Consider the following 13,464-nt stretch of genomic DNA (forward strand, 5'->3'; position numbering starts at 1 on the left):
CTTTCGGCTAATTTGCGAAGTTGGAGATGAGTGATGATGTGATGAAATTCATGAATGGACACTCACAAACAACCATGCCCAGGTCGGGATTCGAACCCGAGACCCCTGGCGTCGTAGCGCGATGTGCTGACCACTCCGGCACTGGAGAAAACACCGATTGGATATCTGTCTGCAAGTTAACATTGACTTCCACGGATAGGTTTTGTCCTATTACGCTTGCCGTTTCCGCATGGGGAATAGTGTTGCCCACGAGACGAGACTTTGGCCTGTCTCGTCTCGTGGAAATGCTGTCTCGTCTCGAAAATATTCGTTTGTCTTATGACACATGGTCAATCTCGACTCGTCTCGAATTTTAAAAGCCTGTCCCGTCTCGTCCCGTGGGCAACACTAATGGGGAAGTTCATGTGAAGACGCATTTGAGGTAATACCCCCACCACGTGTAATTAGTAATATGCGATAAAATTATGACAGTTCTGATTAGAAAAACTCTGGATATCAATCTTGGAACCAGACCCTGGACCTCCAACAGAACCCGATTGCTTGGAACCGATCTTCTTAATTTGCGTCCAATGGCTAATGACAGGCTGTGTAAATAGCGGCCTCCAGGCAGCCCTTGCTGGAGCCCTGGTCCAGTTCTCCAGCAGGTATCGGGAGCGGAAGCGAGAGACCGTTAGGCGCATTCTTCCAGAAGAATTTAATTCCAGACGCCTCTTCCCTCCCTGATCTGTGGAATTGGACGGTTTCAATTTCAACCGTGCGAAACTTCCGGAAAGCCATTAATTTTGCTCGTTTGAAGGAATCTGTTTAATTAGACCGCGGATGTAATGAAGAAGCGCCAAGCTGTGATTATGTTAATGGCTGGTAACATGTTCGTTACATGAAAGTAATCAGAAGCAAGTCGTTGTGCAATTCATCCATGTGTGGGAACGAATGTATCATTTTACAATGCAATGCTCTGTGCAGCTCTTGCACTATGTTGATGTTGATTTGTGAAGCCAAGTTTCTCGATAATGTATGATAATATGACTTATGTGCATGTGTATAATCAAATTAAAGAACTTGGAAGTAATATATCTTTCTTATTTTCTTTACAGATTACCTATTTAATTAGTTCACTTCCATTCACTAACCAAGGTAGGTGTTATTATTTTATTTGTAAAATTATGAATTGTAGTTAAACTGATTCACTAAATAGGTTTTGAATTAACCTCAACCAACATACCTCACCGTGTTACTTGTTTCTAGTGTAGTACAGTGGGAATGGGATCCATGAGTATTACCGTGCAAATTCACCATGATTATTTTCATTAATTTGCTCTTACATCCTGTGTGTTTTTAAGCGGTGGATTTTTGTGTATGCTGGTGCAAAAGTTGTCAACAGCTTGTTTTGAGTTTTCTTTTAACTCTTGAAGCTCTTTTTGGGTCAAATAAAGTGAACGAACATGATGACGGACAATTTGCACTGTAATACTCATGGATCCCACCGAATAACTATCAATATTTGTTGAAAATTTTTTCGCCTATTCGAAAAGCTGAGTCAGTAATTTAATTTAATTTCATTTATATTACTTCGCATTTCTTCCAATTTTTGTTAGTCCCGTAGATGTGTGATGATGTGATGAAATTGATGAATGGACATTCACAATGCCGAGGCCGGGATTCGAATCCTGGAACCCTGACGTCATAGCGTGGTGTATAAACCACTCCGCCACAAAGGTCGGCTTGATATTGCATAACCCTTACGTCATATCATCAACAATCAAGAGATGAAGATCATTGAATTATTGTTGGACTGATATAGTAGGAATATATTAATAAGTAGGGCTAGGAATTTTAATACAGCATATTTTTTTTGGTAAGGGTGATTGATGTGTTCCCCAAACATATAGAAATTCATATTATGAAGAAGCTAAAAAAAAATGTTTTTTAAAGGGCATATTTTGGCATATTTGGCCATTTCTGCGTGATAGAGCATATTTTGATGCATTTTCAGTCATATTCAGCATATTTATGCATTTTCAAGAAATATATAGTCAGTTTCAAAGTGGATTTGTTCTTACTCCCGTGTTTACTCGAGTTTTTATTTTTTGGACTGTAGCAAAATCATCTTCATTTTTATTTGAAAATTTAGAGAAAGTATTCATTGTGCATTGCAACTTAGGGCCCATAAAGTGAACTAAAAATAGTACGTATGTGAAAATATCTCAGCATTTAGATGTTCATGTTTGAAACAGTCCAGTTATAAGGGCATATTTTTCAAATTATAGTGCATATTTTGTAAAATTTTAGGTCATAAGAGCATATTTTGGTAATTTTTAGGTCATAAAAATCCTAACCCTATTAATAAGAAAGAAACGATCAAGATGCACTTCCTACGCAATAGTTCCATGTTTTAAGTGAGAACTTAAGGTTGTGCCTCAAACTTTTGACTTAAACTCTCGTTCTTAGTAAGAACTAGCTTGTAATTTCATTCTCACTGTAAGAATCCAATTCTCTTGCACTCGCACGTATCTATTAAAGAATGCTTCCCCTTATTATTTCTGATTAAGCACCTGCGCCAATCAACATTATCACTAGTGCGTCGTGATTCCCAATGAACACCGTTATATTCGGGTAATTGAAAGGTTTTTTTGTGGCCAATCAATTAACCTTTTACACCGTGCGAATCTGAACTTAACGCGATGGTGCTTTTTGTTTCCCATAGGCCATGACCTTTAGTGGTTTCGTGAAGGGTTCAATTATTATACAGTTCAGACACTTCAGTGTGCGTTAAAGGTAGGGAATTAATGAAAAGAATGTGTTTCAAATTTTGTGCACGAGTACTTCTCACATTTTATTTCTACAGAACGTGATTGTCCGTGATTTTGCTCCCCCGCCCGGTTCTATGGTCAAATTATAAGTTTATGAAAAAATTTAGAATATACAGAAAATTAAAAAACAAAAACTTTTTTCATCGTGAATGAACGTTTTAATATTCTGTATTTAATGAAATTTTGACTCATCTTTTTGATAGAAAATCTGAGACTGTTTTTGTCACTACGCTTTTGTCTTTTAAAAAATGTTTTCCAAGTACATGATTTGGATCTCAACAATATGCAACAAAGGATAACTTTTATCTAATTACACCATTTTTTTAAAAAGAAGTAAACTTATATTTGCATGCAATCGTAGGGCCACAAATTTCTTTTTTGACATGGTGAAATGAGAAGGTTCTTTGATTGTTTCAGACTGAGAGATCTGTATCATAACAACAAATACTTCCTAAATACAATGTAAATTATTTTCTTTCACAAGTTGTAACTTCTAAAAGTTTGTTACAAATGAGAAACAAAACTAGGAAAGTGCAGAAAGAGTATAACAACTAAACTTGTAACATCACAAAACGTAAACAGTCAAACGTGTACATTTACCTATCGTCCTTCACAGTAGGTTAGGCTAGCTTGTTTTGGCGGCCGTAGTATTTCCGCATTACCCTAGTTTTAATTTTAGTGACGTCATTCTGTTCCAGGGCCGCGCTTGTGCTACACTCTAGCGTGGGAAAAGTGAAACCCTGGACGACACACAGTTTCAGAACTTGTGTACAGACTGCCAGGCTCACTTTAAATTTGGAAAGACGATAAATTCGTTCCGAGCGTTGTACTCACCATATCACCATGATCTAGAGCTGAGCAAGAAAATGCTTTCTTTCGCTGTTCAGTTCTGTTAGGATTTTATAGCTATGACGTCGGCGCGTAGGATTTAACAACGGATGGGACAAAGAGTATTTGTTTGTTTGGGTTGTTATCGCGTGGTTTCTGGAAGATAGAGGTTGACATTTGCTGTCAAAGTTGCACAACAACCCTTTGTTCGATTGTGACATAATTTCCGAATCCAAACTTCTTCTGGGAAGTTGCTGCCATCTTTTCCCCAGAGTAGAGAGACTTGGCTGGGACCAGCTCGTAACGATCGAGTGGTGGGTACGATGCGTAGAAATTGTCCTTGAAAAGCTGTTTGTCGTAAATGAGTTCCCTCCTCGTTAAATGCAACATACATCAGATTTAATTAAGTTTGCCTGACTAACATTGCCACTGTGGTAAGGGAACTGCATCACCAGTCATTTTTATGTGCGGTGCTTTGGTGCATTGGATTTTGATTTGGAAATTCACATAAACACCATAAACCTCAAAACATCAATGATGTTGCAATGGAATTTGTTAGATTTTCCTCTGCACCGGCGACAATAATCCTTGGTGGCGTGGAATAGCAACATAAAAATATCACAGCTTTTCTCACTGTAGAGTATGCTGTCGGTCGGTATGAATAAATATGAGGGAAAATCAAGTCATATAAGGCCCGGGACTTTATGTCCTATGAAACTGTAAAATATGTATGTAATTATGTCATATAAATTGGAAAATATGTCATGAAAAATTACAAATATGTCAGAAAAATGCAGAAATATTCCCAGTAAAGCCAAAAATATGCACAACAGTACTCTCGAATTTCTCCCATACCCGATAGAGTAGAGTAGGGGGCTGTAATGTACCTAATGTTATTTTTACTTTTGACTGATTCTTGTGAAAAGCGAAAAAGGCAAAGAAATGAGAACGAAACTTCTTTACTTCCCGTGCAACAATGAGAAAGAACATTTTTCCTCAATAATGTTTGAATGGCTATCAATTGTCGGCGGGATAAAAAAAGAATGGGGTATTATTGTTGTGTACTAAGAAAAGACGGCACCTTTCTTCCTCCGCAATTTCCATATCCTGCCATCGACAATATGAACTATCTGTTGTGCTAAAGCTATGAAGAAAAAAATTATGAAATAACCGATTATGTGCGAGAGAATTACGATATTGTACAGAAATATGTCTTATTACATCAAAATTGAAGAAATATGTTGTGAAAACGCGAAATTGGTGAAATGTCAAAATATGCTTTGTGAAGTTTGTCTACTTCGGCTGATTTTCATCAGATATGTAAAGATCTCACCCCAATATTAGATCCGAAGCCAAATGAAAAATATGTTATAACATAAAGTCTCGGGTCATAGTCATGAAATACGCTCTATTGAATACCATTACAGGTAAGCTCGCAACTACACCAACCGACAAAGCATCCGGTTGTACAGAGCGTTCGTTTTGGCTCTGGGCCGCTATAGCGCGTGACATGGCGCATTTTCGTCTCGTAACGTATTTACGCACATATCTTTAGCATGTAGACAATTATATTAATATTGCCTGACTAGCACTAACCTGTGTTATAAGGGTTATTCACGCGCTATCTCGGCCCAGAACCAAGACAAAGGCACTGTACAGTTCATTCATAATTTGTTTCATACAATTGCTACTATTCTCTTTTCATAAACAAATAAAAGTTACAGTAAACCCTCGTTAACACGAATCACAAGGAACCGAAAAATTAAGAGTTCGTGTTAAAAAAATTCGTGCTAACCGGGGACTCAAATTTTATTGTTGCAATACAGTTCTTTCTACACATTAACCATTTACAATACGTATTATGTATGTCATCATAGAAAACACTACTACAGTACTACAGTAATTAACTTTTAAAGAAAGTACTCGTAGGTCATTTTCTGGTGAAAAATTCCTCTATATTGCTCTGTCCTAGACGGGAACGCAAATGCCTGGTAACTTCACAGCCAACTGTACTCATAGCTTCCGTACAACTAGCGGTCAATTCGGATCAAACTCGTACTGGCTACGTTTTAAAGAATAGAAAAACACATCTGAACACAAAACTCAATTTGTTGGTTAAATACGTATAAGCTCATTGTTGACGCGATTGTCGAGCAATTGCACCCAAGTTTTAATCTTGATGTTACTCGTCCTGGCTATGTTTTAAAGAATAGAAAAAAGCACATTTGAATACATTGTTGGTCTGAATCTGTTGCTTACAATACTGTATAAGTTGATTGTTGACAAGATGATAGAGATTGTTGAGCGATTTCTTACATACCTAGCAGAGGAACGACAGAAAAAAATATGAAAAACTTTGAAAGTTCGTGTTAAATGAGATCTATTGACGCAAAGGACTAAAAAACAGTTCGTAATTCGTGGTAACCGAAATTCGCGTTAACCAATAAAACTTTCTATAAGATATAATACATCCCTGCCGGGACCAACATTTTATTCATGTTAACCGAGTATTCGTCTTATACAGACCTTACACGATCAATAATATTGACAATACCTTATCACATTGACAATAATATTGACCGTGTAAGGTGAAAAATTTGATTGACGGTCGATATTGATGGAGTATTGAAGAAAGTCCAGATTTTCTGTTTTTCAGGCATCAATACTGGAAAGTGGAGAGGATATTGTCAATATTATTGACCGTGTAGGGGCGAGCGTCAATATTTCCATCAATACTCAGTTCAGGTCACGTCGCACTCTAGTGAAGGTAAGAAGTGTGTTACGTTTTTATTTGTTACGGGTTTATTCTTATGCCAAATGTTGAAAAACGTAACGTGGCTGTATTACGCATTTAATGTTCCGCCAATCAGTGCTCAGATGAAGAGAGCGTTTAACCTGTACGTAACCGTTTGGATCAACGGATTACTGTAACTTGTAAATTATAAATTCTATTCCTTGTGAAGCAAGATAAAAGAAAGAAACATATTACGACTCAACTTTTAAAGGTGTTGAGTTAAAGTCAACCATTCCTTCATCCAGCGTTTGCGTTGCACTCGACGAGTAGTTCCAAGCGCTAAAATAATGGCTATTCATCGTTTTTACGATTATCCATGTTTTGGAAGGACAAACCCCAGAAAAAAACCGAATAAAACCACACAAACATACAGATTCACCCTGCTCGTTAGGCAGAAAGAGAGGTACTGTGCAAATTTACTGACAAAAGTATTGTCAATAATATTGATCGTGTAAGGTAGGGCAGTATTGAGACTGGTTGGCACGTGGATTGATGGCTGTATTGTCAATACTGATATTGTCAATATTATTGATCGTGTAAGGGCCGCTTTAAGCGAGTGTGTGTTAACGAGGGTTTACTGTATTTAGCTTCTGTGTTTGCGAGCAGACGATTACAAATGCACAAATGCTTCAAAATAGCTTCTTCAACTTTAGGTCAGCCTTTTTTGCTTACAAGATATGAATTCAAGGATTTCTCATGTGAACAAGCACCTTGTAAAACTTCATGTATGCGAGTTCGTTAAAGTTTGTTTTAAATTCACTTTATGTCCAGATATGCTAATCGAGACGACCTACATGTGCAGTGTGCCTCTGCGGAGTATCGAACCGTGGATTCCTTGATTGCAAGGCGACGGCACTACCGCTACACCAGCTGGGAGGCCCGTGCAAGTTCTGGTGGAGTTTTTTCATAGCCTGCTATGGAACCGGAAATTCTAGGTTTGCATCGTGGCTGAAATATGGACGTTTGTGTGTGTTCTTTACTGTATTTCATCCAGTCACCTTCATGCTCGTCATTACGATTAGCTTAGAAGTGTGGCATCCCGTGTGAAAGTGCCTCAAGTTTTAAAATTAAATGCAATACTGTAACTAATCTTGTGAGTGAACAATCTAAAATTGTCTGTTCTATAAAAATTCAAGTATTATACATAATTAAGTTGAAGGTATTTTAGATTATTTTAACTTTTTGTTAAAACTTGTTTTTTCTATGGTGTCTCACCCGTGACACCAAAAAACGATTAATTTCTCCTTTAACTGTTGCATTTCCTCCGTACTAGAATATTCAAAGGTCAATTACCTTCTCTCTTTGTCTTAAATAATTTATTTTTCATAATTTGACAATTCCCAGAAATTAAAATAAATATTAAGTGAAGAAGCAGTGTTTCGTCTGTCCCGCCCGTGACAAAATTGTTCACTTGTAGCTATAAATCTGGGAGAGTATTATAATGATTGCACAGAAACTGTAAGAAAAATGTTGCTTAAATGTCGGTAGAGTAGTTACTTTAATATAAAAAATGTAGTCCGTGTGTCCCACCCCTAACAATTGATTGTCCCATATGTATAAGTGCGATGTATGGAAAACCAATAATACAAAATATATACATCAAGTTACCTTGATATATGTGCGGGTTCTTCAGTAACAATGTCTCTTCACGGAGAATTAGTTCGAAACTTTAGTTAGTTTGTGACTTTCCTTCTTTGTCGTCGCTGGCTTACATTGCAGAAACAGAGACTTCCCCACTAGATACAACAGAAAGTAATGTACATTAACCAAAGGTTGTGGAACTTATTTCCTTATAATGTATTTGAATATGTGTTGTTTCACGACATTCTGTAGAAATTTATGAAGACAAAGTTATGGTAATAAACGTGGATCTCATGAGCTCGAGAAATAATACATTTAAATTCGTATCAGGGATTAGCATTAATTTTCATTTTAGACGCCTTGAAGCTATTGGTGGTTCCGCATCACTGCGCAAGCCTTGCAGGAGTTTCACAACGAACCAAAAGAAACAAAACTCGAGCGTTCCTAAGGTTGGCTTCAAGGCTTACCGGCTGATATCCTTTGTAGTGCCTCAGAAATTGGTAGTAATAAAGTGCTTTACAATGTCGCGTGATAATTTGACGGTTTCTCAACACCTTGTGAACTGGATTCAGCACGTATGAATAATTTAGGTCTAATGAGTGATTTTTATAGTTTTCGGTGCAACATTTACATATATTGCAACTTTCTCAGTTTGTTCCCTGTAGTTTACGATGAATTGGGAAGGGCTTACCTCTGATAGATTCAGTCCAAAGTGTACTCAAGACATACGAAGTGAAAGTCGGATCACTTTGCATTCAATTGTGGACTAGATGTGAGAAGAAAGTGCTATTAAATGTCTCAAATATACAGAACTGTTGTGTAACACTTTATCATAACTATAGATTCACTCAAGTTCCGCATGAAGTTGAACATTCTTCTTCTTCTTCGTGACCCTCACCGCTGGGTGAGTGGCAGTCTTGGTCAAGGTATCGCAATATTAATCTTCACTTTGCTGTACTGTAACACTGATCACAAACTTGCATATACACACAAATTTCAAAATTGAATACACTCTGGCGGGCAAAACTATATAATATACACATTGTACGAGGGGAAGGAGATGATAATAGGGAGGGTATGGATACAGGAAATGGTATCTTGGCTCTGTGTAGTCCGTTAAGAAGAGCGAAATGATTTGGCGTTTGTTTGTTATCTCCGCAATCACAGGCTGGGGTGCGATTTTGATGCAACCTTGCTTGGTGTTCGTTCGTGCAAACGTGGCCTGGTCGTAGGCGAAGTGTGAAAGTTATCACCTCACGTGGAAATTTCAGTTTATGAAACCAAGGTCGTACCAAGTTGAACATTCGCTGCACACGTTTTATCAATTTATTTCATCAACAATTTTTTTTTTTGGACTTACAGCTTTACATCTGGCTGTTTACGCCCAGCATACATAAGTACATGAGATACATTTTTTATATAAATTTTACACACAAACTTCAAATACCTTTTTTATATAATTACATTCACTCAATCATTAAAAAATATACACATAGATTACAATTTTACATGAGCTTGTCTAAAAAATGCAAGTATCCAATTCGAATATCTGGTGCGTACAACAATGAAGTCAGATTTATCGGACAATACACATTAATTTTTGAAAATGTTTTGCATGAAGTCTCGTTTTTCTGAGTGAATTGGACATTCCAAAATAATATGATGAGCATCACCGAGCATCACCCCTTAAATGACCACAGCCACAATTTGAAGATTTTAAAATGTGTATTTTAAATATATTGTTTGTTCTGCTTTAATTTTCAAAAGTAAACAACTTTTATTGCGGTCTCAGTCTGTAACACTTCTTAACCAAAACACCTTTTACACTGTCATTGAATAGCTTGTGTGTTGATATTTTCATTGCACGTAGGACATGTTCTGAAATATTACATTTGCTATGTCTTTTTTCAACCGTCACTCTTTTTATTTTGGTTACATTATTTTCTAATTTAGACGTGGCTTTTTACCGTTGCTTCGAATATATTGTGAGCTCAGACCGACCAGTCACTCGCAAGTCTTTAGTTGGCTAATTAGAGTAAATAAGATTAACACAAAAGGAAATAAACTACTAATAATATCTAATTTTTGCCTTATATTTGAAAATTAGTCTTCAAATCCAATATTCACTACATTTTACACTATAAACAGTGGTATTTCCAATAATCAATATCAAATTTTCTTCTTATGCTGTTCTATTTTCTTCTTTCTTTCGTAGAGAATATGGTGTGGGATTATAGTAGTAACAATTAGCTTCAATAACAACTCTTCACAAGCGTACCTTTACTAGCGATTTAAACTACCGTTTAATGCGTTTAAAAGTATTTTCTCGACGCCCGGATAAAGTTTGTTCAACCGCGGTGAACTCGCAGCTCGACGTCCGATGGCACTACTGCCAACCGAGGAAGTAGTTCTTAATCTTTCTGTGTCCCGAACTGAACTGTTTTCATCCTTTGGTCAACCGCGGAGAACTCGCATCGCGACGTCTGATGGCACTACGGCCAATCGAGGAAATCTTTGCTCACCAAAGAAGTTATGTTCAGCCTTTTGTTTCCCCAACTGCACTGTTCACGTCCTTTTCTCACCACTCACCCCATTACAACTCTAAGACTGTGATTGGTCTTAGCATAATCACACCATGCAAAGTTATCAAATGGCATTCAGGCTCTTAACCGCCCAGCAACAGCTTCTATTGCGACACTATGCAATCCACATGTAACTAAACACCCTCACTAAAATCAAACACACTTCCTACGCGCAAGTTCTGTTCCTCGAAATCACCCTTACGTCCTACGTGTGCGTTATTGTACGTGACCCAAAGTAATCGGTCACATTTTCTTGTTTAGCGCTCGAAGTTATTTCCACTATTCTCGAATTCAAAAAAGTACGTTTTCATACCATTTTAAAATTAAAATACCTCAGAATGAAGAGTGAAATTAAAATTAGCAAGAGAATGTGAGAATTGATAAATTAACGTCAATTAGTTCTGGCCTGCATATTCATTGCCACATAAATGTCGTGTGCTGCTTTTGACGCATAAATATCGCGAAGGTGGACAATTAGCATTTCGCTAATGTTCTTAACATTAAGTTTACAATTTGATGCTAATTTAATAGATAATAATGGGTCGGTTTCTATTTCATTGCTATGTTAAATTATGCAGCAGTGAAACACACTCTTTCTGTGCACGATTTCCTTATTTTCAGCTCTTTATTCTCTTCTTTAATTTGGTGGAAGCACAGAGATCTAGTGATAGAGTGGAAATATCTATTCAAAATATGAAATATGTAGTGTTAATTCACGTCGCTTTCTACTCGCAGAAAAGAAAAAACATCCAAGGTAAAAAAAAAATCGTAAATTCGCCACTCTGAACCATTTCAGAAAGTTACAACCATGAGATAAAATTATAATTATTGTGCCAAGATATGAGGACTAACTGAATTAAGTTAAAGATAAATATGATAGAACACCCACAATTCTGGTAGGAGCTCGATCGTGTAACCTTCCATCGCGAGATTGTGAATGAGGTGTGAATAATATACTGAACGAATTTGGATGGCAAATTAACTAACTAACTAAATGTGTAGCATTCTTAAACCCGAAGGTTGATGGCTGCAGTAACACAAGCTTTCCATTTGTCCCTACATGATCTGCTTTTGATAACAACTGAGTCACACCGTTTAATTTTAGTCCTTCGTTAGTTTCTTTTACCTTCCTAACAGCATATTCTAAGGCAAAATTAAAGAGCAATGGATATAATGCATCTTCTTGTTTTAACCCATCATGACTAGTAAATTTGTCAGACATATTTATACCCACGCGAATTTTACTTTGTCACTGTTGCATACTTTTATCATATTAACAAGCTTCTTAGGTATTCCAACTCTACTAAGATGAAACAATCAATAGGAAAAATACAAAACAGATTTATCACATTTATATATTACAAATTCAAGCTATTCAAATACTATTATGAGTATGATAACCTGCTGAATCACCTAGAAATAGACAGACTTGATGTCAGAGCTGAAAAGCGAATTATATCTTATATGTAAGGAATCTTGTAGGGAAATTATATGGTACCAAAACTTTTCCGTATGATATGGCTTAAGGTGAAATCATACAATTTGAGAGGAAATAGCGAATTATTATGTCTTGATAAGAAGTATAAAAATAACAAGTATGTTCTGTATCTCATAAACAGTTATAATTCGAATACCGTGAGATAGATATTGATAATGTTGTTAAAACAATTTCAACTTCATATATAAGGAAAATTATTTAAGAAATCTTTTATAGATCTATAGTTGAAATGTAACAATTGTATATTCTTTAATGCATTTTTAAAATTCTTGTAGTTTTAGGTTATGTTTGCTAAATATTTTGAAATGCTCTCTTGTCCAATACTGTGGTTTTGGATACCTTGTAATATGTAACCTTGTAACATGTAATACTGCTGTATTAAGGCTGAAAAGTGTTCTCGGCAGTTTAAAACACTTTTTAAAAAAAAATCTTGTATCTCTTTTAACCGAATCATATGCTTTTTTAAAATCAGTGAATAGCATTACCCAAATTAACATCGAAATAACTTACTTGTGGTGTTCATGTGACAATCCCAGCATAAATATCGGGGTATCCCGATAGCCATCGCCGTGCAGCTAAATGTTCCCGAGTATGATTCCTCATGAAGGCATAAGGGCTTGGATTTCACCTCAAACTGTAGGACCGGTCCCGATTAACCTCAGCATAAAGTTGTCTCAAAATAAACTTTACGAAACTTTTTTTTCCAACATGAATATTAACATCGTCCAGTTCAACAGGTTCCAAACGAATAGTTAAGAAAAAAATCATTTCCGCCTCATTGGCCACGAAGAGGCCAATCAGAAGGGTCAAATCGGAATGATTCACCACTTCTAATTATCCTGAGAGCAGCCTCCACTCAAGAACAAATAGGTTTTATGTTCTGATTTGTGTTTATTTTCGTAATTAACACTCGACTTTCAAAAGGTTCCGCGCCCGCCTTACGAACCGCAAGTCCTCATGACTGGAAGCCCGACAATAAATAAAGCCTCTTATTTATCCTGCGACATGTTTGTCCACTTACCTCCATGCCACAATGCTCTTGGTCTGGCGTAACGGGTGGTCAACGCGAGGACATTTCATCTGCTACCTCTTTGTAGGCCTTAACCATTCAACCCAATAACGCAATGACCTCTACCGTCTGCCCCGAATAAACCTTATTTAAAATACGCAGAAGCAAGACGTTTGTAGCAGGGTGAATAAAAACCATGATTTTAAAATTTAAATCGGATGTTTTTATTTTAAAAAAAACACGCTTAAAAGTTCTTGTTTGATTTTTGGCGATATATGTTTTTTCATAGAAAGGCTTTTTTTCTGGGAAACGGCTCTCTAAAATATATGAACAGTTTGATTAAAGCAAATAAACAATTACAT

The 13,464-nt window shown here is 36.6% G+C and overlaps 1 protein-coding gene across 1 annotated transcript in view; it reads left to right on the plus strand.

Moving 5' to 3' along the window:
• conu (Rho GTPase-activating protein conundrum) overlaps positions 1 to 13,464 on the plus strand; it is a 327,867-nt gene that overhangs the window by 128,194 nt on the left and 186,209 nt on the right. The window contains exon 3 of the mRNA XM_083114347.1: positions 1,095 to 1,134. The gene's annotated coding sequence lies outside the window, so the exon portion shown is untranslated. The remainder of the gene's footprint in view (positions 1 to 1,094; positions 1,135 to 13,464) is intronic.

Source organism: Lepisma saccharinum, chromosome 29 (genome assembly GCF_977018435.1).
Source record: "Lepisma saccharinum chromosome 29, izLepSacc3.1, whole genome shotgun sequence".
In the NCBI taxonomy this organism is placed as follows: Eukaryota; Metazoa; Arthropoda; class Insecta; order Zygentoma; family Lepismatidae; genus Lepisma; species Lepisma saccharinum.